The sequence below is a fragment of the Quercus robur genome, chromosome 4 (genome assembly GCF_932294415.1).
Source record: "Quercus robur chromosome 4, dhQueRobu3.1, whole genome shotgun sequence".
Taxonomy (NCBI): domain Eukaryota; kingdom Viridiplantae; phylum Streptophyta; class Magnoliopsida; order Fagales; family Fagaceae; genus Quercus; species Quercus robur.
In genome coordinates this window covers 7,313,587-7,339,323 of record NC_065537.1, presented here as the reverse complement: position 1 = coordinate 7,339,323, position 25,737 = coordinate 7,313,587, and the positions used below count along the sequence as shown (strand labels likewise).

The 25,737-nt window shown below is 32.7% G+C and overlaps 1 long non-coding RNA gene and 1 pseudogene across 1 annotated transcript; one reads left to right on the top strand and one right to left on the bottom strand.

Moving 5' to 3' along the window:
* LOC126720478 (protein SUPPRESSOR OF K(+) TRANSPORT GROWTH DEFECT 1-like) overlaps positions 1-24,233 on the top strand; it is a 47,601-nt pseudogene extending 23,368 nt beyond the window's left edge.
* LOC126720479 (uncharacterized) lies at positions 7,094-11,882 on the bottom strand. Its single transcript, XR_007653424.1, has 2 exons — positions 11,305-11,882; positions 7,094-7,353 (listed from the first exon to the last, which is right to left on the bottom strand). It is a non-coding gene; the product is annotated as an uncharacterized LOC126720479 (long non-coding RNA).
* Positions 24,234-25,737: the final 1,504 nt, after the last annotated feature.

The window sequence follows — 25,737 nt, the reverse complement described above, 5'->3', positions numbered from 1 at the left end:
AGGTTAAATACGGGTTGCAAAATAGGGTGTCAACAGGGGTACATAATGTTTTCCATGTCTCAATGTTGAGGAAATACATTCCAGACCCTAGTCATGTAGTAGATTATGAGCCTCTAAAATTAAGAGATGATTTAACTTATGAAGAACATACAGTTAAAATTGTGGACAAGAAGTAGTAAGAGTTGAAGCATCGTACCATACATTATGTCAAGGTTCAATGGAGGAACCAGTTTGTGAGAGAGGCTACATAGGAGTTAGAAGATGAAATGAAGGAGAAATACTCGTATCTTTTTGAGGACTCAGGTATGTCAAGTTTAGAAGACTAAACTTCTTTTAAGGGGGGGGGGGGGGGGGAGAATGTGATACCCAAAAAAAAAAAGATTTAAAAGGAGGGGTATTTAAGTAAATTTGTTTATGGGGTCAATTTTATACTTAATATTACTAAGGGAGGTTTTTAGAAAATAAGGTTGAAACCCTAGCAATATATAATCTAATTTAAGTTATCATATAATGATATATATTTTGAGAGAGGAGACTACCCAAAATACTCAAGTAGAAAAGGTTTGACTACACAATTGAGGTAAAAGCTTGAGAATCTCTTTCTTGTCAAATCTAAGCTTTATTTGGAATTAGAGTATATTTTATTTGGGTATTTTGGCCAGAAGTGAAACTATTTAAATACTCAATGAATTTTATGATGTGATCGAAGAAGGGATTAAATTATATTTTTAGTATTTGTACTGTTTCGATAATAATTATTCTTTTCCTAGGCCACTATTGCGTTAAGTGTAGATTGATCTGTAGAAAATTAGGCATGGTCATGGTGGGTCTAGTTTGTAAGTATAGATGAATTTGTAGAAGGTTAGAGCAGCCGCATCAGCTCATGCAAACTTTCCATCTATTTTGCACAAAAAAAAGTACATTTTCTATTTTACACACCCATTTTTACAAAACACCCACATTAGTCTATCTATTCTACATATCTATTCAATAAAATATTTATTCTTTTACAATTTTTTATTATTTCCTCACTCACTACCCCTCTCTTGAACATACCCAACACTACCAAAAAATACTAAAATATTAAAAGCATGAGCTACAGTAATCGTGCATATATGCATAGTTACTATAACACTTGTGCATTTATGCACAACTTTACATCTGCTAATATGAGTGTTTTTTTTTTTTGTCATAATATGCATATTTCAACACTTTTTCTTACTGATGCAAGTGCTCGCATGGTGATTAGGTCCAGTTCTACATAGTTTTTGCCTTAAAAAGTTGTACTTTTGGTGATTAACTCATCAGACTGCGGGGAGAGTTCTTATGGCGATCCTAGAACCCCTCTTTGGAAGCAGATCTGGCAGTTAAAAATTCCCCCAAAAATTAGAATTTTCTTTTGGAAGGCTTGTGTTAATGCCTTACCAACTATGTTAAATTTAAGAAGAAGGGGGGTGAATACGGATGGAATGTGTCTCGTGTGTGGGCAGGAGGTTGAGTCTATTTACCATGCTCTTTTCAAGTGTGTTGGTGCTAAGAATGTTTGGGAGTTGTGGAAGGAGTGCCCAATGGTGATAGGGACTGAAAACATGGATTTTTCAGATTTAGCTTTAAAGATGCTAGAGTGTGGTACTCCGAGAGACATGGAGCTACTGATTGTGGTGGCTTGGGCAATTTGGTGTAGTAGAAACTTGAGAGTGTTTGAGATGGTTTGTCAGGGGGCGGATCAAGTATGGAATCATGCTATCAGTATGCTATTTGATTTCAGAGAGGCTGTGAAATTTTGTGGGCTGGGTCCTTCGGCCTGTGAGGTTAGGTGGAAAAAACCTCAAGCTGGGGTCTTTAAGATAAACACTGATGGAGCTACGGAAGTTGATGGTAGGCGGTCAAGCATAGGAGTGGTCATTAGGGACTCTAGAGGAAAGGTGGCTGCTGCTCTTTGCAGAGTTCTTCCTGGCTGCTTCTCGGTGGATGAGACAGAGGCATTGGCTATAGAGGCAAGAATCATTCTTGCAAGAGAATTGGACCTGCATCAAGTCATTGTGGAATTGGATTCTCTTTCAGTTGTTCATCAAATTTTGGTGAAAGATTTCAACGGAGGTCTAGGCCATATTGTCCATGGTATTTCGGGTTTTCTTGAAGGTTTTCATAGCTAGCAAGTTCGGCACCTGAAAAGGGATTTCAACAGGGTTGCACATGAGTTGGCCCACTTTGCAAAATGTAATAATATTAGCCAGGTTTGGAGGGGTGTGTCTCCCCCTGTTGTGAGAAACTTGGTTCAGCTGGACTGTTTGTAGTGGGGCTGTTCTTTCTACTCTCTGTTGTAGTTCAGTTTTTGGTCTTTGTAAGTGTCCCTCTTATAAAAAAAAAAAATGAGGGCAAAAAAAAAAAAAAAAAACAAGAAACAAAGTAGCCTTCATCTTCTTTTTATTATTATATTTTGTTTATTAGTCTTCGTAGGGGTGAATAGGAAGTCAGTGAAGCCTAACAAGTCATAAATTATAGTGTAAAAAAAGAAAAAAAGGAATAATGGCTGTTTTTCCGTAAGGTCATGTGCTTAGCTTGTACTTGGAGTTATCACCATCTCAAAAGATGATAATGGCGGAAGGTGAAAAAAGGAAAAAAAAAAAAAAAAATCAAAGGAACACACGTACTTGAAGATGGCCCACATGCCTACATAGTAATAGGAGTTATGGTCTTATCTCTAAGGCTTTGTGGCAGAAAAAAACAATATATATATATATATATATATATAAAGAAAAATATTTATGATTAGGTGGAATTTTGGTGGGAGATAACAGTAGATAGATATGGGATATTTTTAGCAGTTTCTATTCTGATCAGATACCGTTATAAGTTTAGAGAAAGTGTTAGGGAGAAGTTCTTTTGTGGTGAGGTAGCTGAGGTAAGTAACCTCATCCTAATTGGTTTTATTTTACGTATTTTAACTACTGAACATTGTTTATAATTGTTATAATTTTATTTAATTGTTTTAGCTATATTGATTTAAACTAAAGAATAAAGAATTATCTCAAATGTATTTGATTTACTAAATATATGATTTTATGTATGTATTTGAATGAAATATATTTTTGTTTGAACTATGATTTGATATATACGATTTTAGACAATTTGACTATGCTTTGACTCTAATACCCAGCCAATGAGAGTTATTCATTGGTACTGAAACTAGTTCTATTTGGGGCATCACGAGCCTATGGTGTTTCTGGACTCAGCTAACGGGGGATATACATTAGCACAAAACATAGTTTCATTTGAATCTAATGCCTAGTCACGGGGATATAGCGTGACCATAATCGTAAAGATTGGTAAAAATACGAATTATGTTGAATATTTGAATTGTTTTAAGTCCTTGAAACTGCTTATGCGTTTTTGGAACCTATTGTAAACTATAGCTTTGATATATATGGAAAACAGATTAATTTCTAATCCATTTATGATATATTTGTAAGATTTAAAATATTTGATCTATGGGCCTGTTTGGATAGGCTGTTCATAAAGGTGCGTTTTTAAAATGTGCATTTTGAAAACATCATTTTAAAAACCAAAGATAAGCGTTTGGTAAAAATGTGAAAATATGAGTTTTTTATTTTTAAAGCTACATTAAGCGTTTGGATAAGCTGTTTCAAAAATGATTGTTTGGAGTGTAAATTCCAAAAAAGGACTTAACTATTTTGTTAAGGTTATTTTGTCATTTTTCTTTTAATCAGTGTTTTTTTAATTATTTTTGAAAATATGTAATTAAGCTTGACAATTACATTCATAATAACAATAATAATGTTGTTGTTGTTGGAATCATGGAGAGAAATTTATATAATTTAAAATTTAAAAAAAAAAAAAAAACCCTGACAAGAGGAAGATATTAAAATGATTAGGAAAATAATTATATTAAAATAATTACTAAAAAAAATAAGCAGAGCTAATTGGTATAACTCAAGGGAATCAAACAAGTATTAAAGTAAATTTAAGACCATGAAATAAGTAGAGCTCATCAAAGTCATTGACAAATAGTTGAAACTTAAGAGTGGAGGTAGATAATGTTGTCATTAAGTCATCCTTTTTTTTTTTTTAAGATAAACAAGTTTTGGCCCCAAGGAAGAGGAACAGTGGTGACCTCCACTTCATAAGGCAAAGGTCCCTAACTAATTATGTTGCTCCCTTTGGATTGTTATTAAGTCATCCATACAGTTTCAAAAAAGTGAGTATTCAAGGTTTGTCATTTTTTTTTTAAATCAACCTCATCAAAGAATCTATACTTCTACCACCAATGGTAAAGTTTTTTTTCCCAAAATCTCTTAGCAGCAATGAGCCAATAATGATCATTGTTGACAAATATATGATATTATTTAACTAATGTACAGAATATATAGTTTATTATAATATATATATTTTTGATAACCCGTATATATATATTTATATATACTACTGTACTTTTTTTTTTGAGTTAAAGAGTAGTAATATAACACGGTTAGAGCAACCACATCAGTTTGTGTATTATACACATCCATTTTTACACTAAAAACTTACTTTTTTTTATTTTACACATTCATTTTTACAAAACACCCACATCAGTTCATCTATTCTACCATCTTATTTATTTAAATAATCATTTTCTTACTTTTCTTATTATTATTTTATCTCAAACCCTCTCTCTCCACTCTCCACTCACAAGCCTCTCTCTCTCTCCACTCACGAGACTCTGTTCTAGAGTTTCTCTGAAACTCCTCTCTATTCCAAGATTTTCACTCCTCTCTATTCCAAACTTTCTAAACTTTCGATCCAAGCAAGGAGCACGGCGCCGAGAAGAACTCCGACCCAAGCACGACGAGAAGAACGCCGATCCAAGCACTCCGATCCAAGCACGCCGATCCGCCACAAGCGCCGATCCGCCTCAAGCGCCGATCCACTCTCTCTATCTCTGATCCAAGCACGACGAGAAGAACGTCGATCCAAGCACTCCGATCCAAGCATGCCGATCTGCCACAAGTTCCGATCCACTTTCTCTGTCTCCGTTGGTGTGTCCGTGTGTGGGTGTGTTTGGTTTTGTGGTGTTTCTGGGTGATTTTGTGGTTGATTTTTTATTTTTGTGGTTGATTTTTGATTTTGACTGTGGGAGTGTGTGTATCAGAGGAAGAAGCAGATGATGATGAAGGTGTTGGTTGTGCAGATGGAGAAGAGAGAGAGAAAAACGAGCGAAATTAGAAATTATTATAATAATGTATAGACGAGCTACAGTAACCGTGTATATATGCACGGTTACTGTAGCTCATGGAAATTTTTAGAAGATTTTACATAGTTTTACATGAGCTGATGTGGGAGATTTTTTGGCCAAAATGTGTAAAATGAGGAAGTTTTTGTATTATAGAAGAGTATCCACCAACTGATGTGGATGCTCTTAAAGGGAATAAAAAATACACCATCTATAGGCCATGTGAGTGACATGACCATTTGGATGGGTAAAAAGTGAACTTGAAGACTTGTCTTTCTAACTTCCCATCACTGACCACAAGTTTCAAAATTTTGCATTGAGATTCACAGCCGGATAAAACAAAGAAAAAGTAATATTGGTGGAGAATGAACTTGCTAGAAGCAAAAGAAGAGAAGAAGTTCATGAGGTAGCATCGGGGAAATGAGAAGAAGCAGCAGCTTGATTGATCTGCAACGACAGGTGAAATTTTTTTTCAAAGATTCACAAAAGCCTCAACTGCTTCTTCGATTTTTATTCTTCTTCAAAGACCTTCAATTTCTTAGAAATCCGGTATCCAAAATTTGGTATTCGCTCTGGTATTGCCAGAATGACTCCGGTACGGCCGATATTTAAACCGGAACGAAATACTATTGTTCCTGTACCAGCCAAGGTTCCAGTACGGTATACATGGGGGAAGGGATAAAGCTGGTATTTCTTATCGTACTGGCGCTATTTTTATTTTCTGAAGAAAAAAATAGCAGTTAGCCCATCTGCGTCTTTGAAAAAGCAAAGCTTTGCAGTGTTTTGTAAACGTGAAAAATCTGGATTTTGAAAACACAAACGTGCTAATTTTGTGGAGCCAAACGATTTGGCAAATCACGTTTTGTCTAAAACACGCGTTAAGGTTTTGTGAACAGCCTATCCAAACGGGCTCTATATACAACTTATTATTTTACAGATCTATTTGCTTGGTAAAACTTATTAGGACTTTGATTACTCATAGAGTTGTCAACTCACCCACCCCCCTGAGCGCCCCTTTCCCCTTTCAGATTCTGATCAGGAAGTGTAATATATGTTTGGGCTTCCGCTGGGATGATGAGTGAAGTTTAGGAAATCAATAGAGTAAGATTTGAACTTTTATGTTTAAAATTACCATTTGTGTAGACTTTAAGACTTAAAGGGTTTAGTTTATTTTTATTTTGATGTTGAAAGATTATTATTTGGAGATATTTTGAGAACTGCATTATTGAAGATATTTTTAAATTTTGAAATTTTCTTTGAAGGTAATTCTTTAGTTATTAAAAAGGTCTTTTACACTTTTCGGGTATAAACTTTATAAGTATGTGACTGTTGTCATATGCCTAGCTCTTGGTTTCGAGGCATGACACATTAGCTTAGCAACAAAAAAGACTCAGACATTTGTTTGAGCTCCACAACAGCCCATTGTTGGTTACTTGGTTTTAATGGTTAATCACATAGGAATTTACTAGTAACTGCTTATAAGATGCAAATGTACACGGAGATGTTTAGTAGTGCAAGGAATGCTCAAGTACGTGAGATATTGAATAAGGTTTCTCACACGTTGCACTCAAGCCTGTTACTGTTTACCAGAAAGCAATAAACAGTTTTTTGTTGGAACAAATCATAAAACGTTACACATCTTTATCTATAGTAGCACGCTAAAACATAAGCTAAAGAAAGAAACTTGTGAATGCAAATCAAGTTGAGAAACAGGGTTTCATCCAGCTTCAGCTAGTTGGGAGAAAGCAACACAGTACAAATTCCACAACTATCATTGTCAAACCCATTTGAATTGAGGGAAGAGGGAGGGGGAGTGAAGGGGAGGAGAGTAGAGTAGAAGTAATTGAAAATAGACTGTACAACTAAAATTCCAACATTATAATTCTCATTTTGCTACCACATACCACACCATCCAAGTTTTAATACATAATCATCCAAAACACTTAAAACAATATTCCATAATACATAGCCGTAATAGTATAAAACCACTACCATCCAATAGTATAGCCCCGATAGTAAGGATGGATAAATCTGAACTGCTGCTCTGATTTTTTTTTATTGTCCATCTACGTAACAAAACCAAAATAATGGAGTATTAGAAGCAATGCCGCATTCTCCAGTGCCTGAAACAAATACGAAGCCTAATAAACTACAATGGAAATGTGATTGCATTTTACTAGTCAAAAAGAATCAAATTGCTGATGTTCGATTAATCGATTATCATGTAGTTCGAGCATTTTATCATGTAACATTTAGTAAAAATAAAAAATAAAAAAAATAATTAACAAAGGAGCTCCAAACAGAGAATAAGTCAAATGGATATCCAATGGCAAGTTAACAATACTAATCCTTATTGTTAAATAACAAAAGAATTTCCAGCTTTTATTCACACACACAAATATATATATGAATTTCTATTGGTGGAATCTCCTAGTTTGAGATATATGGTCCAATGTGATATAAAGTCTTTTAGTATAATAATCACTCTTGGCTTATAGAAATGGTGTTAGATTAACCTTTATATATATATATATATATATATATATATATATATATATATATTTATATGTATGGTGTTAGTTATGATTGCAAGGTCAAAAAAGACAGATAGAGAACTCCTTGTTTGAGCTCTCAATTAAAACCACAAGCTGATTGTCAGAAGCTCTATGTGGGGTCCTATTGCTGATGTTTTAAAATGGACTCCAAAGAATAATTCTTAGGTATTCTCAGAGCATGGAAAATGATGCTTTCTTCTCTTATATTTATGGTAGGATCCATTCTTTAAATTTATGGTGGGATCCACCATAAATGTAAGAGGAGGGAGCACAATTTCTTCGAACACCAAAAATACCTAAAAATTTTCCGACTTGAAAAATCATTCAAACAAAAAGATTTAATAGTTGCACAAACAATTATAGGATATCAACATTGTCCATAAGGATCATAACAAGTATTACTGTCTTGTAGCTCAAAATTAATTACTAAGTGAAAAATGCTAATATATTTATTACTCGTTAACATGATTTATAATTTATTAACAATTATTTTAAAAGCACTCACTATTACCTTTGTTTTTCCATTTTCTTTGTTTAATGTCTTTTCTCAATAAAGGCATAGATCAAGGGTCAATTTGGATACAATTTATTTTTGCTGAAACTGAAAACTGAAAATATTGTAACAAAATAATTTTTAAATGTGTAAATAATACCGTGGGATCCATTTTTAATATTTTGAAATTCATAAACAGTGCTGTTACAGTGTGTGAACAATGCTGCTACAGTGTGTGAACAGTGATAATTGTCTCCTACACAATAAATCCATATGATTTTATTGTTCATGCATTGAAAAAAAAAATGAATGAAACGTGAAATAGAAAACGTAGATGCACAATAAATTCTATCAGAACACAAACATGTACCAAAACACAATTTTTATTACTCAATGTGACGCGCTGTAATGTGACGCATGGTCATGGGAGAAGTAATAGACGCAATCATTGTAGGTCAATAATTGGAACCTTTTTAAATAATATTTTCATGAGAAAAAAGGGCCTCTCATCTAGCCAATCTTCTATGGCTTCAGTGGCAGCCCTACATGCAAATTAGGATGGTCACATGATCACCCTAACTTGCAAATATATATATATATATATATATATATATCAAAAAAATATTATATATTAAATTAATTTGTTGTGACCATCCAAATAAAAATTATGAATACCCTGACTTAAAAAGTATAAAAATTTGGGTTCAACAAAATAAAAGTAGTTTTATTACATTCACAATATTTTCACAATAATTTTACAACAAATCTAATGTAGTAAATTATTACTAATTCTAATTTGGGCCAAATACTAATATTATTTTTTTACCCACTAATAACAACTTTTTGTATAAGATTTATTGTAAAAATGTTATGAACGTAACATTACTCCAAAATTAATTCTACTTCAAAACATAATTCTTAATCCTTTTTTTTTCTTAAAGCTTAAATAATGACAATAAATATTAGCTCAAATAACAACAAACATAAACCAAACAAAAACAAGGCAAGACCAAACAACAAGAAGTGAAAAAATTATTCAACAGAAAGCCTATTATAAAACAAAAGGATAAAATTTATAGCTCGTTCAACTTATTCAATAAAAATAATTTCTAATTTCATTTTTTTAAAAATGGTACCAAGAAAAATATTGTGGTAATTTAAATTTCTCAGTGACTGCCCTAAAAAAAATTCTTAGAGCAGCCATTGATCGGCTTAACAATGAAAGCACCCCTCTTGTCAAGCATCTTTATATTTGGGTTAATATATTAATGCATCAAGCAGTTTATATCAATTGTACTCGATTCTATATATATATATATATCACCTGTACTCAAGTGTTATATATCAAACATATATCCTCGTATCAATTGAAAAGTGGGGATGACCACTTGAGATATATTTATATACTTTTTTGTTCTTTAGTTGAGAAGTTCATATTTATTTTCATATTTCCGTGTCTTACTGTTTATTTAGTTGTGTAAGGCCAAATGGTTTCATCAGTGAAACCAGCATGAATCGAAACTGGCATAGAGATGATCTTTTTGGCAATATCAGTGTCATGAAGTTGCAGCTTCACTAGCATTTTTGGTTTACGAACAGGAATTTACTACACCAAAAGGTTTATGGTACAATTAATGCGTTAAAAACCTTTCTTGGCAGTCTATAGCACCAAAAGTTAATTTGATTTGTCAAAGTACAATAGGAAACAGACGAGTAAGTATAGTCTATTATAAGTTTTATCATCATTAGAGGTTTGACCTTGAGTAAGTATAGTCTATTATAAGTTTTATCATCATTAGAGGTTTGACCTTGGTACGCTGGCAAGCATCTTCCACCGAAAGCAATATGTCACATGTTTGAGCGCAAGAATTGCAGAAATTTTTATGGATACTTGTATTGTGATTATGTGAACCTACTTTTCCCTCATTGACATAGAAAAAAGGTTAAAAGGCACTTCCCTGGTTCCAACTTTAAAGAAACAGATGCCGACATAGAAAAAAACAAAATGTAAAACAATATTATTGGTCTCTAAATTTGCTAACTAAACATTATTAGTCTTTAAAGTTTGCTAATTGGTCATTCTGTTAATAGATGTTAGTCTCAATATGGAACTATGATGTAGCATTAAATTTAATATTAAGAAAATTAAAACACATCCATTCAATATTTGGATTATTCTCTCACTTTGATTGTTAATAATTATGAATTGGTTTTTTTTTTCTTTATTTAATCATATAAAACATATTCTTATAGTTGATTGAGATTGATAATAATGAGTTCAAACAATTGGGAATTAATGAATAAATCATGTGGACCAAAGATTGTTGAGTAAATTGAATTAGGTATTAAAAAAATATATTACAACTTATGTTTATATTAGATTTTGTAGGAATTTTTTTTTTTTTTTACAATTATTTATTTACTTTGTTGTGAATGTCAATTAATATTTTTAAAGCTAATTTTTAAATAAATATATATATATATATATATTATAAAAGTTCTGATGAATTCAAATTTTGACTAGACCACTATATGATTACAACCCATCAGTTTTTTTAAATTATTAACATTCTGTTACCAACGGAATACTTATATGTACTCTTAATAAAAGTAAGCCTACCACAAACACAAAGACTGTTTCTTCCAGCTTGCCAAGGGCTTCTGCAATCTCCATCCGTTTAATGAAAGAATTTTAAATTGAGGTAAGCTTAAAAGAACCTAACTGCATATACAATAGTAATTTCTGGGAAAGATACAACCCTCTTTACGACATAAAAGACCTTTTAACTTATCCACACCTTGTTAAACACCAATATAAAGAAACATTTCACCCAAATAGTCAAATAAAAGCACTCCAAAACTAAACCCCACAACCCCCACCCCACCCTCCCCCCCCCCCCCCCCCCCCCAAAAAAAAAAAAAAAAAAAAACGTTACAGAACCTCTAACACTCAAATACTCTGATACTCAGATCTGACCAAACGGTAAAAACTGGGAAAAAATAAATCCAGATAGGGAAAAAATTACCTTCACCAGTCACTATCTATGACGGTCAATGTGATCTAGTCCCCGGCACCTTTGTAAGCCAGGGCCATATTAACATCACTACGTACAGTATATTGACTGAATGCTCCTCAGCCCGTCCTTGACCCTGGTTGTGTTGTGTCTGCTCTCCCGGAGGCGGGTTTCGTAGAGAATTGTAAATTTTCATTGTGACGAAGGTGGTTATTATTGTTAGAGCCAAGATACACACCAGAAGGAGCGGCGTGAGTAGTGGTTGTGGTTGACTTGGTGGTGGCCATGTGTTGTCTGGTGGTGACAGAGGTTTGGGTGGTGGTGGTGGTGATGCACTGAAAGGCGGCAAATCGGGCAATGGCGGAAAAGGTGAGAGTGGAGGAAACTCAAATGCTGGCGCTGGCGGTGTTGGAGGCAGAGTGGGGGGTGGAAATGGTGGGCAGGGTGGTGGTGGTGGGGGTGGCAAACATGGTAAAATATTTGGATTTTGGAGATGGAGGTGAAGGTGAAGGTCATCTGCTCTGAAATAGCCACAAAGCCATGCTTTTTAACGTTGTGTGGTAGGTGGTCCCAGCTACGGTAAAAGGATGTTTTGCCCATTCCAAAACTTCACCAATGTACGATCCAATACCGTAATGGAGATTGCTTCAATTTGGGTTAGAAAATAAAATATTTCGGTATCGATCGGGGTACCGTTTTAGAATTATTGTTAATATAATAAATTTAAAAAATATATATTGTTTATATTTTTTTAGAAACATATTATTTATATGTTTATATTATCTATATACTATTATTTAAAAGGTTTTCCTGTTTGGATTTCTCATTTTTTTAGTTCAAAAATATTCTTACACCCCTATATTTAAGTAAAGACAAAACTAAAGGATAATTTGGTAAAAATACAACTCTAACTTCTACTAAAACATTGCCTCAAAAATAGGATCACTCTTTTGTTGATTTTCAAATTGATTTATCCACTTATAAATTAAATTTTCAAACTAAAAATTATATATAAAATAAAACATGTTTTTTTACACATTTTTTTTTTGCTACAAAACAAGACCACAAAAAAAAAAAAAAAAAAAAAAAAAAAAGCGCGTGCGTGATGAGGTTAGTATAAGTTTAATTGTTTGAGAAAAGCCAATATAATATGTTATGAATCTTTATATGTGAATTTATACTTATACCAAAACCCAATAGGCTTTAGTTTATCCATCAAAAAAGAAAGAAAAAACAACCAAAAGACAAGACAAAAATTTCAATAAGAAATACTATTATAATGGCTGGAATTTGTTAGTGCAAAAATATTATAATACTAGTCGCTAATCCATGTTATGTACGGGAACTTATCTATTTGTGAGATAGGCTAAAATAATTTTATAAAATCCTAAATTGATTAAAAAACTATACCATTGCATGATTTGCTTTTGTATGACTTTAATTTGTGTTACAATTTGATGAAAATGTCATTGTTTGAGCGTGTAATGGCATACAAAAAAATTTGTAAAATAACATAGAAATTTTATTATATTGCATGAATTTACATTAACTACTCAGGAATACCGTATAAAAATGCACATTTAAACATTAAGAGAAAAAAAATCTTATATTATATTTTACTCACATAAAGTAAATCCGTATTCAGGAATACTATTCTATTTATAATTTTTTAATATTTATATAACATTAACTTTTATTTTAATGTTTGCATGGATTTTGTTATTTTCAATGATGAAATTTTAGATATTAAAAATTCTAAAAAACCAAAAAATATTAAAAACCAAATAAGTCACGGCTTAGAAATTACTGAAACAAAACAAAATATATATTTGACTAAACAATAAAAAAAAAATATAAGAGAAAGATGAATTACATTCAAAAGAATAATTCATGGCTATAACTATTGAAATGAATCAAAAGATTTAGAGCCTACAAATTATAGATAATATGTGCATGTGTGTGTGTGTGTGTGACTACACAACAGATAAATATAAGAAAAAGATGTGTTACTATGAAAAGAATAATTTAGATGTTAAAACTTTTGAAAGGCCCAAAAATATTAAAGAATAATTCCTATAAATTTTTGAAACAAAACAAAATTTATATGATTACACAATAGAGAAATATAAAAGAAAAATTGATTACCTTCAAAAGAATAATACATGGTATAGTCATTAAAATTTGCTAAACATGTTCAAATATTGCAAATACTAACACAAATTTAGATATTAAAAATTCCAAAATGCCAATAAGATATATAATTAAAGAATAAGTTATTGAAACAATTCAAAAAATATATGATTATTCAAAAGAGAAATATAAGAAAAAGAAAAAAGTACACGAACCCATAAAATAATAAGTTTTAAATTTTAATGAATCTAAACTTTAAACGAATCATATACAATTATAGACATAGGGTTTGGTGGTTCATCTACAAAAATTACTATTTAAAAAAAATATAAAAAACCATAATATATATATATATATATATATATGTATATATATATATATATATATATATATATATTCATCAAAATAAAGGAGAAGAAAATATAAAGGTGACCAAGAAGGGGATAAAAAATTATTCATTCATAAAAAAATAATAATAAATGAAAGATTTGCTAGAAAGTAGACAAATCTCAATATATGAAAAATCTAATCAAATAATCAATTACTATAAAAAAAATAATAATAATGATCAATTGTTTTGCTTAGCCCATAAAATCATGTTATATTTCTATTTTTTTTTATATATTATATGATGTATAGTAGTTTAATAATAGTTATATATATATATATATATATATATATATTAATGTTATGTAGTATAATATATATTATTTTAATAAGAATTAAAGAAGAAAGAGGAGTCATACTTAGCCACCACTTCAATCGATGAAAACATCAAATTTTAATCACACATGTGGTGCACGTTCTCTTGGAAATTGGAGCAATGAAGACCAGTTGTCTGCTTCATAAATGGCTAATGAGTAAAGAAAAGGGGAAAAAGAATAGTAAATCAAACTTAACTTTAATACAATGATTATTGAGCTTGAAGTTGGAACACAAAGAGAGGAAGAAACTGAGAAAAGAGTCACAAATGGGTAGAGTTGATTGCAGATGCGTGATATTGTAATTTTTTGAGAATAAAAAGAAAAGTTACGTTACTTTGAAGATTGCTGCTCATAGTCCCCTTCTTCAGTTCAGTCCAAAGTAAGTCATAGAATGATTTATTGTGATGTCCATCTAATAAAGAACTTGTATAAATTTATGAGGTGGTTAAAAATAATACTGAAATGATAAATGAACTTAAAAAATTAACTTTATTGACTCTATATTCTCTAAAATTACTTAAGTGGCACCTCACCGTTAACATATCTTTGACAATTATCTTAAAAGTACTAGTTTTGTTTTATCAATTTTCTTTGTTCAATGTCTTTCCTCAATAATTGAATAGATCAAATCACGGTTTTTATTACCCAATGTGACGTGTGGTAATGTGATGTATGATTGGGAGAAGAGACCATGGCGGTTCTAGAAATTTTTTCGAGGGCGTTCCTCAATAAACATAAATTATACTGTTTAATAAAAAGAAAATTTTATATATTGACAATAATAACAATAAAAAAAACACACATTGAACTCAGCTCCACATCATCTTACCCATGAACTAAACTTTAGTTAGCAAAACCAAACCAAGGTTAAAACAAAAACAAAACTCAGCAACCCAAACGTGTTAACCCAAAATCATTTGTAACCTTCTGAGTTCTAACCCAAGTTCTAACTCAGCAACCCAAACCTTCCTTCTCCCTCTACCCACAGCCGGCAACCCAAAATCAAAGCCAAAATCAACGGCAACGGCAACAATAATGATACTTTGAGCTCATTCAAGCTTGCGAGAGCATGGGTGTCGCTAGATCGAACGAAGAGGCTGCCGCTTTCGCTCAGGTTCTCGATGAAGCCGGCGTCATTCTTCTCTTTCGCGACAAGGTCTACCTTCATCCCGATAAGGTCGAAATCTCTCTCAAGCAGCATCTTTGCCGAGAAGCAAAGATAGGACCCACAACCCATAAGCTCTGATCGGTTTTGGTGGTCGTGGGAATTTTGGGTTTTGGTTTTAAGACTCATGCCCATTTGATCTTAACAGGGATGTGGTTTATGAGATGAAGGGCATACATATATATATATATATATATATATATATATATATTTTTTTTTTTTTTTTATGGAAATTTGAATGTTGTTGTTGATGCTGCGAAATTGATGTCCCAAAGTTTTGAAGAAAGATTGTATCAGTGGTATTTGGTTGTGGGCAAGATTGTATTAGTGGTATTTGGTTGTAGTCTTGCTACTGACTTGTAGGAAGTGTGTTCTGATGTGAATTGTTTATGTGGTTTTGGTATAGTTGTTTTGGTATAGTTATTGTATTTGCAAATAAATTTTGCGTTTATAGATGACTTTCATCTTTTTGTTTTGGTGTTTGGATATCATTGTAAATTTTGTTCATTTTGACAATAAAATTTCTCATTTGTTATACTATTAGTGATGGCTTTTTGAGAGAAATGTTAGAAATTTTATTGATGTAAAGCTACTGTATATAAAAAATTTTGGCCATGAGCATCCTGGGTAGTATGCAAGATAATGAAACTGCTTAGGCCTTTTCAATGCTCTCTCATTTATGTCTCCATATATTTCATCCTCACCTTTTTCACTTGACTACCTACTTATACCATTACACCAGCAATATCATAACTTGGTATCACAAAAGCTCTACTACTAAAATTTACAGTTAAAGCTCTACTTCCCACAGCAATGCCAAATGAAAACTATGTAGTCCAAAACAGTTAGCAGATGCATTATGCAATCATCATACAATTTTCCTTCACTTGCAAATCCGGTGCCTATTATAGTCCTAAGTCCTGACTTTTTGTAACACAGTGAAAGAACAAATTTATACAAGGCAAACTTAATTTTCTTTCCAATTTGCTCCAAAGCACCAGCATTTTGGTCTTGCCATAATGCTTGCCACTGCTTGTCATAGAAGGTAGCCTCATCAGCTAGCTTTTTCAGGTTCTCAAAATCTTCAATTCATCTTAAAAGTATCACACTGATGATTGTCACAAAGAGTCCTACCTTGCATATGAAATTGCCAGTTTGGCCTACCACAAAAGGACCCGTTAATGCATCTACTAAGTATGCCATGAAGAATCCTACCTGTTTGGCCTACCACTTACAATTACACAATTACACAGGCACTTATCAGAATACAAGAGAGAGGTAGTAACTGCCCAACCCACTACACTTTTTTTTTTCTTTTCTTGATAACAAAACAAAAGGAGAGTTACACACTTGGTGGCATAGCCCAGTTATAGTGCATAGAAGATTTAGTAGCCAAAACAGATATAGAATAGACATCCAGTGAAAAAAATAATTCAGCAAAAAAAAGAAAAAACAGCTATAGAATAGACACTATTAAGTACAACAGAAGGCACAAAAAGGTACTTGAAGCCTATACCAAGCTATTTCAAAAGAAGAAGCAAATCTTCATAAGGAAAAACCAACTTGTCCATAATTCTCCTTTTCAAAGTTTTTAGGAAAACAGGCAACAGTTTATCACATGGGATGAGGGAATCAACAAAAAAATATTAATAAAGTCAACACCAAACATTTTTAAAAACTGATTTCTGATCACAAAGAAGAACACATGGACCATTCAATATATTTATAACAATCATCAGCCTACCTTAAGCAATGTTTTTTAAAAAATCTTTTCTCATAGATATGGTTATTTTAATATACTTATGATCCTCTAACCTGGTTTTGGGAGGGAAATGATGTATTAGAATTCTTTCTTCCATGTCCCTTTTTAAAGATGAATCGGCACCTTATTTTTTTTAGGAGTTCATCCATCAAAGCAAAATACTTACACTTCTCAATGAGAAATTTCCCTTTTAACAACAATACCAATAATTTGCCCAGATACTCAATGAGAGAGGCACTATTCAAAAACAATTCATATAATTGGGAACAAGCTCCAACTCAACAACAAGCTGCCCAACAATTGAGAAATTTTATTGCCAAAATGAACAAAAATTACAGTGACATCCAAACACCAAAAACAGAGCAATTAAGGAAGCAAGTGAAATCAAATGTGTTATTCCTTATGACCCTTATCAATACAATCCAGCTTATTTATGTAACAGAATCCATGTTAACTAACTAATCCCCTAATCAATGATTACATCTCACTAATCAATGCATTAACAGTAAGTAACTAATTTACTACCCAATGATTAACAACCCTGCCCTAACTGCCTAACTAACTAACTACCCCTCATCCCAACCAACTGCTCAACTTTTTGGCACAACACAGCAGCAGCCCACGCACCTCACAGAAGCAGCTCACGCACAATACAGCAACAGCCCGCGCACCCTAGTGCACACCTCAATGCACACAGCTGTGCATCACCCAACACACCTTAATACACACCATTGCCTTAGCACGTGCCTCAGTATTTTGGCCTTGTATCACACAAAACCAATTCTTCAAAGCTACTGATACAATCTTTCTTCAAAACTTTGGGACATCAATTTCGCAGCATCAACAACAACACTCAAATTCCCATAAAAAAAAAAAAAAAAAAAAAATCTGTATGCTCTTCATCTCATAAACCACATCCCTGTTAAGATCGAATGGGCATGAGTCTTAAAACCAAAACCCAAAATTCCCACGACCACCAAAACCGATCGGAGCTTGTGGGCTTTGGGTCCTATCTTTGCTTCTCGGCAAGGATGCTGCTTGAGAGAGATTTCGACCTTATCGTGATGAAGGTAGACCTTGTCGCGAAAGAGAAGAATGACGCCGGCTTCGTTGAGAACCTGAGCGAAAGCAGCGGCCTCTTCGTTCGATCTAGTGACACCCATGCTCTCGCACGCTTGAATGAGCTCAGAGTATCATTATTGTTGCCGTTACTGTTGCCGTTGCCGTTGATTTTGGCTTTGATTTTGGGTTGTCGGGTGTGGGTAAAGGGGGAGAGAAAAGGTTTGGGTTGCTGAGTTAGAACTTGGGTTAGAACTCAGAAGGTTACAAATGATTTTGGGTTAACACGTTTGGGTTGCTGAGTTTTGTTTTTGTTTTAACCTTGCTTTGGTTTTGCTAACTATAGTTTAGTTCATGGGTAAGACGATGTGGAGCTGAGTTTTATAAAATGGCTAGATGACACTTCCCTATTGGATGGCAGGACCCAGGAGGACCATGTCAGTGGTCCTCCGGGAGGTCCCAAGAATTTCTCCACATTCACCTCTCACCTCACTATCAGACAAGCAAAAGCCTCATATCTAATGCCTCCAATCACAAGAACCAGCTGCGAACTAGAAAGTTTTACAACCACAAATCACAATAAACATTACCCTGACAATTAATATGTCACCAACGCTAGCACCAACACCAAAACAAAATGCCAAATTCAAAAAGTCAAAAACAGACAAAATATTAATCAAGTTAAAGTTCGGCCACTATTGACATATGGTTCAAAAGAGAGAGTGAGTTAGTCTTAAAGAATAGAGAGAGTGAGTTATTCATTTCATAATTTTCAATTTAGACTATTCAGTCATTCAGATAGAGAGAGAGAGAGACTCAGAGACTCAGAGAGAGACAGAGAGAAAAAGAGAGAGAAGTTACAATCACAACCCACCACCACTACCCCCCACTCCCACAAGCCACAAAACCCACCAATCTCAACAAATCGCAACCCACGAACCCAGAACACCAACGACGATCTTAACAATCACCACGCCAACGCTGCACACCGATCTCTACCGCCACTGCACGCCCAAGCTGTCACCAATCTCAATACCATTGCTGATCCGGAGCAACAAAAAAAAAAGATGCCCTTGGTGGCAAGGCATTGGTGAGAGGTGGAATAGAGAGAGATAAAACAGAGAGATGGAGCAGAGGGTGAGATAGTAATGTAATTTGTAGTTTTTTGAAATACTTGTAATAAAAAAGTGTGTAAAAATTTGTGTAAAGTCGTTTAAAAATTGAAAATGAGTTATTTATCCTACCAAATGGAGCCCTAGTATTTTGGTGCTAAAAAAATTCTTTTTAACACCTTGGTGATTTTTCTTCTTGGGAAAAATTACCAATTGAGCTCCTGTTTAGGGAATTGAAAACCATGGAAGGTTATATTGCTAAATGATCCACCCGGGACAGGGAAGACCGACGTGGCAAACGCAATTGCAACAGACGCAGGCTCAGCTTTCTTTAGGTAAATATTTATATTTTGACCAATACCAATACATTGCAAGCAACTGGATTACAATAACTGATAATTATGCATGGCAAGAGAAGAAAGAACTAATCTTCATCTTCTAAATGGTAATACATATTGCTAATTGCACTTAATTGTGATTCTTATATTTTGAAGTCTATGTGGCTTTTCTTCTCCATGTTTCAGTTTTCCTGCATAATTTCTATGCAAATTAACTCGTGACTTAGGCAGCAATTCTCAATCACATATTATTCTTATTCTCACCCATTTTCTATAGATTTTACTTGCTATTAAAGGCCTAGAGTAGAAATACAATGTCCAATAGTTGAAATGATGGACAAAAAGTATTCTTGTTGAAATGTAAGATATTTGAGTTTCAGCAAATGTGGACTTGAGGGTTTTCTGTTTGTCTTTTTAATGGAGCCTTGAGTTCTTAATATTTTATATTGTTGACGCAGCTTAATTTCTTACTTCATATGGTTAGATCTTTGAGTACTTTCATATGCTTTTTCATTGCAGTTATCACATTATTGGAATGTATTGAATTTCTTAATTCATCATCTACGCCATTATGCTTCAATTGATTCACATCTACGATTGTTTTGATGTCTACTTCTTCCAATTAGTTATTTAGGGGTGCATTATTACAACTCATGTACAAAATTCCCATAGATGTAGATGCGTTTGCTTTGTAATCATTCCATATAGATGGAATGTTGCCAACACAATTACATGTGTACTGTCTATACACAGTGTTTTGGCATCGAACATTGTGTCCAAATGGATGGGAGAAGGTGAAAAGAAAGTCTCAAATTTTTTCAATATGCTCGTGATGAAGCTCCATCCATTATTTTTATTGATGAAATTGATTCCTTATGTGGCCCGCGAGGTAATGATAATGAGAATGAAGCCTCTCGACGAATCAAAACAGAATTTCTTGTACAAATGCAGGTAATATGTTTTCCCTGGTAATAGATTAGAGTGATTTTTTCCAAGAATTTTTATATAATATAATTGATATGCTTAGATTAATTGGAGCAAGTAGTTTGTCAATAACTTATTGAGTTTATTACTATTCTGTTGGGTATGAATTTTTTACATTTCATGATATGAGTTGCAAGGCATCTTGTTGAACATTTTTATACTTAAAATGGAATTGAGGGATTTGATGGAAAATTTAAACTATTGGTAACCTAACTGTAAGGTATTTAAGCTTAAGCAACTTGAAATCATGTATGTGGTCCAAAGAAGGATGTGATTTCTTTTGAACTTTAGGTTTTAGTTTTTCTTTTTGATTTTTACTCTTGTGCATGCCTAATAAGTGGAGGAGAAGTACTTTGATACCTATCTACAAGAACAAGGGAGATATTTAAAATTGTATAAATTACTATGGAATTAAACTTATGAGTCACACTATAACATTTGGAAGAGAATAATTGAATGTAAGTTATGACAAGAAACAACAACATTAGAGAATCAATTTGGTATTATGTCCGGACAATCTGCCATGGAAGTTATTTTCTTACTTAGACATCTTATGAAAAAATATAGAGGCTTGTAAATATCTTCATCTGGTCTTTATTGTTCTTGAGAAAGCACATGATATGGTCCCTAGAAAAGTTATGTGGCAGGTTTTGGAAAAGCAAGGCTGATGCAGACAAGAAAGAGTTTAACGGAATACAAGATTAAATATCAAAAGAATCAAGATTTGTGGTCTAGTTATGATTTCATACTTTCTTCACAAATTTCATAGGTTGTTTTAGTTATTATTGAGTCTTAGTATTATGTTTTTATGGTTAAAAACTTACTGGTTTAGTTTTAATAAAATAAGAGTAGTTTAGTAATTTCCAAATTTTCTGGAATTGGCTGTCCTGGAGGCCGGTGAGTCTTCTTTTATGTTTTGAGTCCTTTCCTATTTGGTTTAGAAGTTATTAAATCCTTTTTGGTTTGTTATTAGTATTCCTTGTCATCCTAGGAATAGTTTATTTATAAGGCTATATTGTATTCAATAATATTCATAAAGTGATTGATTAACAAAATTCGTGTGGTTTATTTTAAGCCTTGAGGGTGTGATTGCCTTCTCTTACATAAGTTTGATTATTTAGGAAGACGTAGATGTGATTGCCTAGTGTTTTATCTATTTTGTTTTTTGTTTAAAACTCTGTTTTAGGCTTTTAGCCCTAAACAACCATCAAAGATCCATTCTTTTCTAACTTGAAACCCTTAAACATTAAGAACCTTCAAGAACTCATCAAGAAATCTAGTATAGTGCTGAATTCTAAAAGATCTCGCATCAAGAGAAAGTCCCTTGGTGTATGCTTTTTGCAAATAATATAGTCTTAGTAGATGAAACTAGAAGTGGAGTTAATGTCAATATAGAAATTTGGGGAGATGCTCTAAAATCTGAAATTTTTTTATTAAGTAAATCTAAAACAGAGTACATGGAATGCAAGTTTAGTAAAAGTGTAAATAGAGCTAGATGAAGGGGTTGTAAGATTTGATAGTCAAAAGATGGTAAAGAACAAGAGCTCCCAATATCTTGGATCAATAATTCATAAAAGGTGGAGAGATTGAAGACGATGTAAAGCAGGATGGATGAAGTGGAGAAGCGCATAAAAAGTATTTTGTGATCGTAGAGTGCTTATTACATTAAAAGGAAAATTTTTATAAAACTGCTATAAGACCAACTATCCTCTATGGTACTAAATGTTGGGTTGTTGGGAAGAAACATATTTATACAATGATTTTAACTGAAATGCAATAGTTAAGATTGATAAGTGAAAATAGATAGAAGTATAGGATTTTAAATGAAAAAAATCCACTTAAAGAATAAAGATTGAGTTTGCTTCTAACGATGAAAACATGAGGGAGAGTCACTTGAGATGGTTTGATCATATTCAGAGGAGAGTGACTAATTCACTAGTAAGAAAAATAGTAAAGGAAGACCAAAAATAAAATTAGTAGAAGTAGTTAAAAATGACATCAATTAAGGAAGTGATAGAAAATATTACTTTGAATAGAATATAATGGAAGACAGGAATATATGTATCCGATTCTAGTTTATTTGTTGAAGATCCATAATCAACCCCAAAAAAAATTGCTTTTTTTTTGTTTTTTTTTTGTTTTTACTCTTGTATACATCCCATGCACTATGTTCTATTATTTGTGATTTTAATTAAATCTATTAATTAATTAAAAGAAGAGGAATCATTAACATACAATTAATAGAGGAGAAAATGACAAACCATTTCCTTGTAGCCTTGTTGGCCTTAAAATGGCTGGCTAGTTTGCAATGCAGTTCATAATAACTTTATGTTTTATTAGATAGTTAATCCATAGCACTATCTTGCATTGTTTCCTTCCACTTATCTACATGTAATATTGAAATAGAAATTTTCTTTAATACATTTCAGGCTGTATCCAACGATGCGAAAAATGTTCTTGTTCTTGCAGCCACAAATACTCCTTATCATTTGGATGTGGTGAGAAAAAAAATACCACCCTTCTAACCTACGGCCATGTATTGAAAATATTTTATGGTCTACAATGCTTTAGGTTTGAGGCTAATGCTAAGTTAATTAGCATAGGCCATCAGGAGGCGTTTTGATAAGCGAATCTATATCCCTCTCCCAATTTGAAGGCAAGGGAACAAATATTTAAGGTACTTCAGTTTCGTAATGCAATGCATTTGGAAAATCAAAGGAATGTAGTTATAAACCCATTGTGATTAATGCTTTTGTTGTTTATCTATGTCTTGTTTAATATCCTCTAGTTTTTTAATTTGAGCAGTGGCATATTGGGGAAACTCCTCATAACCTTGGTACAGAGGATTTTCAGTATTTAGCAAGCAAAACAGATGGTTTCTCTGGTTCAGATATATCCGTTTGCGTTAAGTATCAATTTTACACTTTTACATTAGGTGTCAGCATTTCCTCAAAGTGATTATATGGCTGAAAACTGGTAGTTACTTGTAGGTTAAAATGCACTATATCAGCCTGTTCGTGCAACTCTTGATGCTGAATTCTTCAGAGAATATTCTCCAGGCATGTGGGTCCATTGCGAAGGTGATCAGCCAAAAGCTGAGAAGCGTACCTTCGAGGAACTTAAAGCAAAAGTCGAAGCTCCAAAGGTATGGATTAGCTAGGAAACTGATGTTCAACACATGAAATCATTCCAATAAATCATGTTTATGGTTGAGTATTAGTAACTAATAAATAAATTTCTTGAACATATGTAGATTGTCCTGACTTTAGTAGTTAGTTAATTTATGGAAAATAGGATTGAAGAAAAACGCAAAAGAGGGGAGGGGATTAGTGTACTGGAAAGAAAAATAAAAAAGAGCATGTCTCATTCAATTGCATTGATTCATGTTTGGTGTTGATTTTCTCTTCTCATTAATATAGGCGGATTCCTTTTTTTTTTTTTTTTTTTTTCAAGTTCAGTATTTGTGGTAGTATTTTTCTAGACCCCTATGTTCACTTTGAATTTTCATATTCGTGTGTCTGGGAATTGATGACTTGCAGATCCAGCTACCACCCAACACAAAAGCAGATTTTGATAGTGTGCTTGAGAAACAAAAGCCAACTGTGAGTAAAGCTGAAATTGTTGCGTGTGAGAAATTCACCAAGGATTTTGGGATTGACGGTTAAGGGCGAAAAATGTAGAGGCAGATATTATTATTTCTGAAGTTTCTTCCTATTGTGTTTCTAATTATGTTTTTTTTTTTTGGGGGTGGGGGGGTAAAAGTATTTGTTAACCATATGCTAGTGTTTTGTGAATTTATCTGGGTTAGACATTTGTCAGTATGGATAGAAGCTTTCTAGCCCCAGAAAAAGAGCAATAAACTAGCTTGTCCAACTTTTTATTTTAATAAAAAAGCAATAAACTAGCTTCTTTTTTTCTTTTTCTTTTTTTCAAAAAAAAGTTAATGTTAACTTTTTTATGTATTTGAACTTTTACTGACTTCTGACAAATGAGAAACTATATATGGGATGACATAGTTAAGTGTTGTGAATGTGATCTGCCATGTCATGTGATGCCATGGGAGTGTTCCAGAAAATGTAGAGAAATGAGTCATTGGATTATAGGTAGTCTATAAATACATAATTGAAATAGTTAGGAATTTAGGATAGACACGTTTTTAAAAGCTCAAGTGTCTCTTTGGGAACAACTTATTTAACTTTTTGCTGAAAGTGTGCTAAAGTATAATTTTACCTTAAAAAAGTGGAAAAAATGATGTTTTAAAAAATTGTATATAAAAGCTAAAAGTTAAAACTTAAGCTTATAAGTTAATACCAAACAAACACTTTAGTGAGAGAGCGATAGCCTTTTTTTTAATAAGGTGAAGTGTATGTTTGGACATTTATTTATTGAAAATTTTTTAAAAGATTCCTTTTGGGACATTTTAAAATATAATAGAGTCTAACAATTTGGGACACAGAATAGCAAAGAAGTGAAATTTAAAAGACAACAAAATTGAAAGAAAGAAACATAAAATTTAGGAACGAGAAGTAAGCATAAAAGAGGAGGATGAGGCATCCTTCAGGTTTGATGAGGCAAAATTGAAAAAGAGAATAAAGAAGATGATAAAAAGATACAAGAAACTTCGAAGTAGTTCCCATTCTGGCTTACAAGTCAGCTTCCAACTAGTTGACCTTAGGAACCACCTGCCACCAGTAACGCTAATCAATTCAGCAACAAAAATTCTGAAGAGTTTTAGAGCAGGTACAGTGTAAAATTACAATTTTTGAACACTATGCCATCCTGACAGAAGAAAGTTATGATTGAGCCAGGGGTTTACATGTCTTTTACATAAACAGATACTAATCATTTATTAGATTTTCAAACATGAACAAAGTTTGCCTACAAACTCCCTTTATATCTCATTTTTATAGGATGTGAATTTTTTATAAATCCACTATTAAACTGTATTTTCTTATAACATTATTCATGTTAGCAAAAATTTTAAAATGTTAAAGAGCGATAGCTATATCATTAAGAACAAAGTTTAGCTATAAAATTATTTGTAACCTTAGGCTACAACCCTACTCAATATCTTTTTCTTAGAGGTGAATTTTGACAAATCCATCATTAGATTACATTTTCTTCTTATATACTCCATGTTTACAAAATTTCTAGAAAATTGAAGATCAATAATTATGTCATCAATAAACTA